At 41.2% G+C, this 6,085-nt stretch overlaps 1 long non-coding RNA gene across 1 annotated transcript; it reads left to right on the top strand.

Moving 5' to 3' along the window:
• Nucleotides 1–520: 520 nt before the first annotated feature.
• LOC129491184 (uncharacterized) lies at nt 521–2,804 on the top strand. Its single transcript, XR_008660475.2, has 3 exons — nt 521–658; nt 823–1,059; nt 2,584–2,804. It is a non-coding gene; the product is annotated as an uncharacterized lncRNA (long non-coding RNA).
• Nucleotides 2,805–6,085: the final 3,281 nt, after the last annotated feature.

Raw genomic sequence — 6,085 nt, 5'->3', positions numbered from 1 at the left:
ACACACACACAGGGAGAACACCAGGTGAAGACGAGAGAAAAGATGAGTGATGCTTCCATAAGGCAAGGAAGGTTAGAGTTGCCAGCAAGCCACCAGAGTCTAGGAGAGAGGACTGAAACAGGTTCTCCCTCATAGTTCCTGGAAGGAACCAACCCTCTGGCACCTTGGTCTCAGACTTCCACCCTCCAGAACTGTACGACAATAGGTTTCTGTTGTTCAAGCCTGCTTTCTGGTATTTTGTGAACGCATCCCTAGAAAATAGATACATTCAGCTTTGTAGAACTTGCCCATCCTGGAGAGATGCTAAAGGTTTTCCATTCCATTTGGGGAAATAAAAATCTATTTTGGGCACTCATAGATGAGCACGCAAAGTTCAGTGTATTCTAACATCAAAATTGCAGATTTTCACTCCATTTCAGCAGACCTCATTCATCTCTCCAGTGTGGGAAACAGATGTGGCTGTAATCTGGTGTGGGGATTCCATCGGCAGAGACGACAGTTACGCAGTTTTTATTTCCAGGATCCTTTCCTGAATTCCTCCCGCATTGTTCCACTAGGACCTCTACCTGCAGGAGCCTGGTGCTGGACATCCTGTTCTGTTGCAATGCCTTTCCTCAGTCTTGCATCCACACCAAGCCATGCAGCTCTTCCTGCTGAGGTTGTTTTGCCCCAGGAAGCCCTCCTGGGTGGGTCCTTGTCAAATGATCCCACAGCTGTGCCCAGAAACTGGGTCCCTTTGGGCTGCATGGGAGGTGTGCACCTTTGCCCAATCACTCACTCACAGCAGGGCAAGCCCTCTCATTCTCCTCCCTGCCCTCTCAGGCCAGTGCAGCCAGACAGACATCGAGACCTTTCTAGACGGCCAGAAGGTACCAGTCTGCACATCACAAATACCAAGGAATATGGTGTTTCCAGGAATCTGCTCCCACTATGTCCAAGTTTGAGGAGAAGCACCCTTGATCCAATTGAAAAAATGCATAGCAACCTCTTGAAAGATTCCTCACTCGCAAGTCTCTGCAACTCATAATGAATATTTAACTTTCTCTTATATACTTTTAGGTAGATGATTGTGATTGGTGAATTTTACGAGTTAAGTCGACTGGGCTGAGGGGTGCTCAATTAGTTGGTTAAACACCATTCTGGGTGTGCCTGTGAGGGTGTTTCCACTACAGATTAGCGTTGGAATGGGCAGAGTGAATTAAGCAAATGGCGCTCCCCAGTGTGGGTGGGCCTCATCCAACCCTGGGAGAGCCTGCAGAGAGTGGAAAGCAGAGAAAGGCTGTATTTTCTTGCTGCTTAACTGCTTCTGCTGAGAGGTCGCTCCTCTCCTGCCTCGAACTAGGGCTTACACCATCAATGCTCCTGGTTCGCAGAACTTTGGGTTCACGCTGAATGACACCTACAGCTTCCCCAGGTTTACACCTTGCAAATGGCACTTTATGTGACTTCGACTCTCTGATCCTGTGAGTCAATTCCTCATCATGAATCTCTTTTTATTTGCCCTATTGGCTCTGTTCCTTTGGAAAATTCTGGCTAAAAAAACCACAATGATGAAGTGGAAGCTACCAGACTGGTTTTACTGCTTCATAATGTATCCTCCTGGGATTTGGTTTGTCCATCAAATAGAAATCACACAAAGGGTCATATTTTTACATAAATTTCATATGCAGGCCAGGCACAGTGGCTCACGCCTGTAATCCCAGCCCTTTGGGAGGCTGAGGTGGGTGGATCACTTGAGGTCAGGAGTTCAAGAACAGCCTGACCAACATGATGAAATCCCATCTCTACTAAAATTACAAAAATTAGCCAGGCGTGGTGGCGGGTGCCTGTAATCCCAGCTACTTGGGAGGCTAAGGCAGGAGAATCACTTGAACCCAGGAGGTGGAGGTTGCAGGGAGCTGAGATTGTGCCACTGTACTCCAGCCTGGGCAGCAGATTAGACCCTGTGTAAAAAAAAAAAAAAAAAAAAAGAAAAGAAAAAGAAAAAAAATTCATATGCATTACACTTAAGATAAAGTATCCTATTATATGTACATATATAATGTGGGTATAGTACAGACATGGTTTTGTACCCTGCGTTTGTTTCAGTTTACAGTAATTTGTGCTAAAGTACCTACAAATATCTACTCATTCTTCCTCATGGCTTCATAATAATCCATTTTATAAGCTCACAGTAACTTACTTCACTGGTCACCTGTTGGTGGATATTTACTTTGTTTCCATTATTTTGCTAGAATAAACTGGAAGCGCTTTTTCTTGTACAGATATCTTCACTTACGTGTGTCTTTATTTCTGTAGGTGGTTGTGGGAGACAGAGCAAGATGTCTGCAAAACTCCATTCTGCTGTCTCTGGTTGAATGACGTTTCTCAGTGTCCCCTGCCATTTGTTGTGATCTGATGGCTAATTGCAAGGGAGACTGAGAAATGTCATATGACCAAAAATGGTAGAATATCCAAAATATGTTATCTGCCAAAGATGGTAGAATCTCCAAAGGAACGTGGCGGGGGGTGCTTTTTCTGCTTCCTGTTCTGCTCCTTAAAATCCTCCCTTGCACACAACTCTATTCTCTTTCTCCTATGCAGATATTTTCAAAAAATGTTCTGAAGGTGCCTACCCTGCTATTATCCTGGGGATCCGAATGTCCTGAAAGAAATTCAGCACACCAAGCTGAACACTCTTCCTAAACTCCTGGGTGATTAAGAAATAGACTTCCTTCTTACTGAGCAACAGTCTGTGAATCTATTTGTTATTCCAAGTTGGTCTAACCTAACACACAGTTATTTTTAAAAATAAATTCATCAAATTATCCCCCAAAGAAATTGCACCGATTTGTATGTTCCAAATAGTGTTTGTGAATTCTGTGTAGTCAGATTTAATCCTCATGATAGCCATGAATGGAATGCATGGTTATCTCCCATTTTAATAGGAGAGCATTTATGGTTAGAGTAATATGCAATTTCCCCTAAATTATTAAGCTAGTGTGTGGCACAAAGAGGATTTAAGTCCAAAATTTTATTACTACCAACACCATTTCTATCCCAAAGATAGCACACCTTTTAGAGAATAATGGAGAAACAGGAAACAGTAAGGAGATGAAGGTGTGGAGGATGTGGGACAAGGACGAGGAACATGGAGCTGATTCCCTGAGTGATACAGGAGTGTGTGTGTGCATATGTGAGCCTGTGCATGCCTGCTAGAGCCCCTGTTTTCATTTCTATTCAGAGTTATCCAATTTCTTATGTGCAACAAGCTAATCTTGGAATACAGCAATACCTTATGTGTTGGTCCTGCTGACTCTTAATCTTCCCAACTCCAATACACATCATATAATGTAATCCATCTTTTTATGTCTCTTATATGCTGAGAAATTACTCAGAACTTATGATAATAATAATGACAATACTATAAAATATTGAGTGACTGTGGAACTTCATAGAAAGTTTATAAACCATCATCAGATGAGTGGAGGGTTTTGACTTTTTGTCTGAAAGCAATAAGCAAAGAATGACTTCATAAATGTCTGATTTAATGGAGGAATACATTATGTGACAATAACAAGGTGAACAACAGGAATTAACTTATACTACAAAGGGAACTAACGAATTAAAATCCTTGAGACAACAAAATGTATACTCTACTACAAGTTTGCAAATTAAATTTTGGGAAAAGTCCCAGATTCAGGAAAATCAGAGATGAAGTCTGGCCTCAGCAGCAGTTCCCCTTATGTTGATTAATGGGCCTTGATTAGGATGGAAAATTTTTCCCCAGACACAAAAATGGAGGAAGAAGATATGGGATAAGTTTTAATAGAGGTACATTCAAATTAAGAAGGACTTCTTTATTCTAAGATTGTGTTCTCACTATACTTTTTTTTTTAGAGATAAAATAAGTGGTTGTCTTTCTCTGACATTTGGTTATTTACAATTCAATGATCTTGTCAAAAATGTAAATAAAACCTTAGACTTTGAGGCTTCCTGAATTTACCTGTGTTACATTCAAAAGTACTATTTTCTGATTTATTTTTCTGTTGTTTAGCCAAATCCTTGTGGGTGAGCAAATTATTTCTTTCTTTTTCTGTTTGTTTTTTTTTTTTGAGATGGAGTCTCGCTCTGTCACCCAGGCTGGAGTGCAGTGGCACAATCTCGGCTCACTGCAAGCTCCACCTCCCAGGTTCACACCATTCTCCTGCCTCAGCCTCCCGAGTAGCTGGGACTACAAACACCTGCCACCACGCCCGGCTAATTGTTTGTATTTTTAATAGAGACGGGGTTTCACTGTGTTGGCTAGGATGGTCTCGATCTCCTGACCTCGTGATCCGCCCGCCTCGGCCTCCCAAAGCGCTAGGATTTCAGGCGTGAGCCACCGCGCCCGGCCTCAAATTATTTCTAATTATATCGTCTTGCACGGCAGTTTCATTTTCTTATATCACAGAAGCCTTCTTTAGGTAGAACTTCATGAGACTCTACCACTGACTCAGGTCCCACTTTTTTTTCAACACAGGCTTTAATTTTTTTTGTATTCATGCATAATGTGTCTGACATAGGATAGAAACAAGCACAGCTTAGAGGAGAAGAAAGGGGCTGCAGTCAGCGGTGTTATTGTCAAGCTATGCTAAAACATGAATTATTTCCAATGATTTTTACCAAATATTCATGAGCCAACATTATTTACAAAGGGCACAGGCTTTGCAAATAAAACCAGATGTTGATATCTCCAACCTGCAGCTTGGGAAATTGTGATCCAAGAATGGTTCCATGATCATCCGAGGCCTCAGAGATAGGAGGACGTGGAGCAAGGGATGAAAAACTTCGGGCCAGGCACAGTGGCTCGTACCTGTAATCCCAGTGCTTTGAGAAGCCAAGGAGGGTGGATCTCCTGAGCCCAAGAATTCCAGACCAACCTGGCCAACATGGCAAGACGTTGTCTCTACAAAAAATACAGAAATTAGCCTGGCATGGCGGCAGGACTGCAGTCTCAACTACTGGGAAATCTGAGGGAAGAGGATGGCTTAAGCCCAGGGTATTGAGGCTGCAGTGAACTACGATGGGTCCACTGCACTCCAGCCTGGGTGACAGAGCAAGATCCTGTCTCAAAAAAAAAAAAAAAAAATGAGAACAAAACAAACAAAAAACCCCAAATGACTTCAATGCTCATTATTTCATAATTTAAAATATAATGTATTTCAAATATAAATTATGGCACAGAGTACAAAAAAATCAACATATGATCAGGGAAGTACAAATCAAAACCACAATGTGATACCACCATACTCCTGCCAGAATGGACATAATGGAAAAAAAAAGTCAAAAAAAAAAAATAGTAGATGTTGGCGTGAATGCGGTGAACAGGGAACACTTCTACACTGCTGATGGGAATGTAAACTAGTACAACCACTGTGGAAGACAGTGTGGAGATTCCTTAAAGAACTAAAAGTACATCTACCATTTGATCTAGAAATCCCACTACTGGGCATCTACCCAGAGGAAAATAAGTTATTGCACGAAAAAGTTACTTACACACATGTTTACAGCAGCACAATTTACAATTGCAAAAATCTGGAACCAACCCAAATGCCCATCAATCAATGAGTGGATAAAGAAAGTGTGAATACATATATATATGAATGATGGTATACTACTCAACTATAAAAAGGAATGAATTAATGGCATTTGCAGCGACCTGGATGAGATTGGAGATTATTATTCTAAGTGGGTTAACTCAGGAATGAAAAATCAAACATCATGTATTCTCATTCATAAGTGGGAGCCAAGCTATGAGGATACAAAGACATAAGAATGACATATTGGACTTTGGGGGCTCAGGGGGAAGGTGTGGAAAGGGGGTGAGGGATAAAAGGCTACAAATAAGGCACAATGTATACTGCTTGGGTTATGGGTGCACCAAAATCTCACAAATCACCACTAAAGAGCTTATTCATGTAACCAAATATCACTTGCCCCCTAATAACCAAAGGAAATAAAAAAAATCAACATGTAGGTACTAGTAAAACTTGTAAAAGTTAAAACTTTTTTGTACTTTCTTCAGATTGTATTTGAAATAAATAAAGTAGATAGATAACTGATA

The sequence above is a fragment of the Symphalangus syndactylus genome, chromosome 1 (genome assembly GCF_028878055.3).
Source record: "Symphalangus syndactylus isolate Jambi chromosome 1, NHGRI_mSymSyn1-v2.1_pri, whole genome shotgun sequence".
NCBI lineage: Eukaryota > Metazoa > Chordata > Mammalia > Primates > Hylobatidae > Symphalangus > Symphalangus syndactylus.
This window is presented reverse-complemented; position numbering and strand designations above follow the sequence as displayed.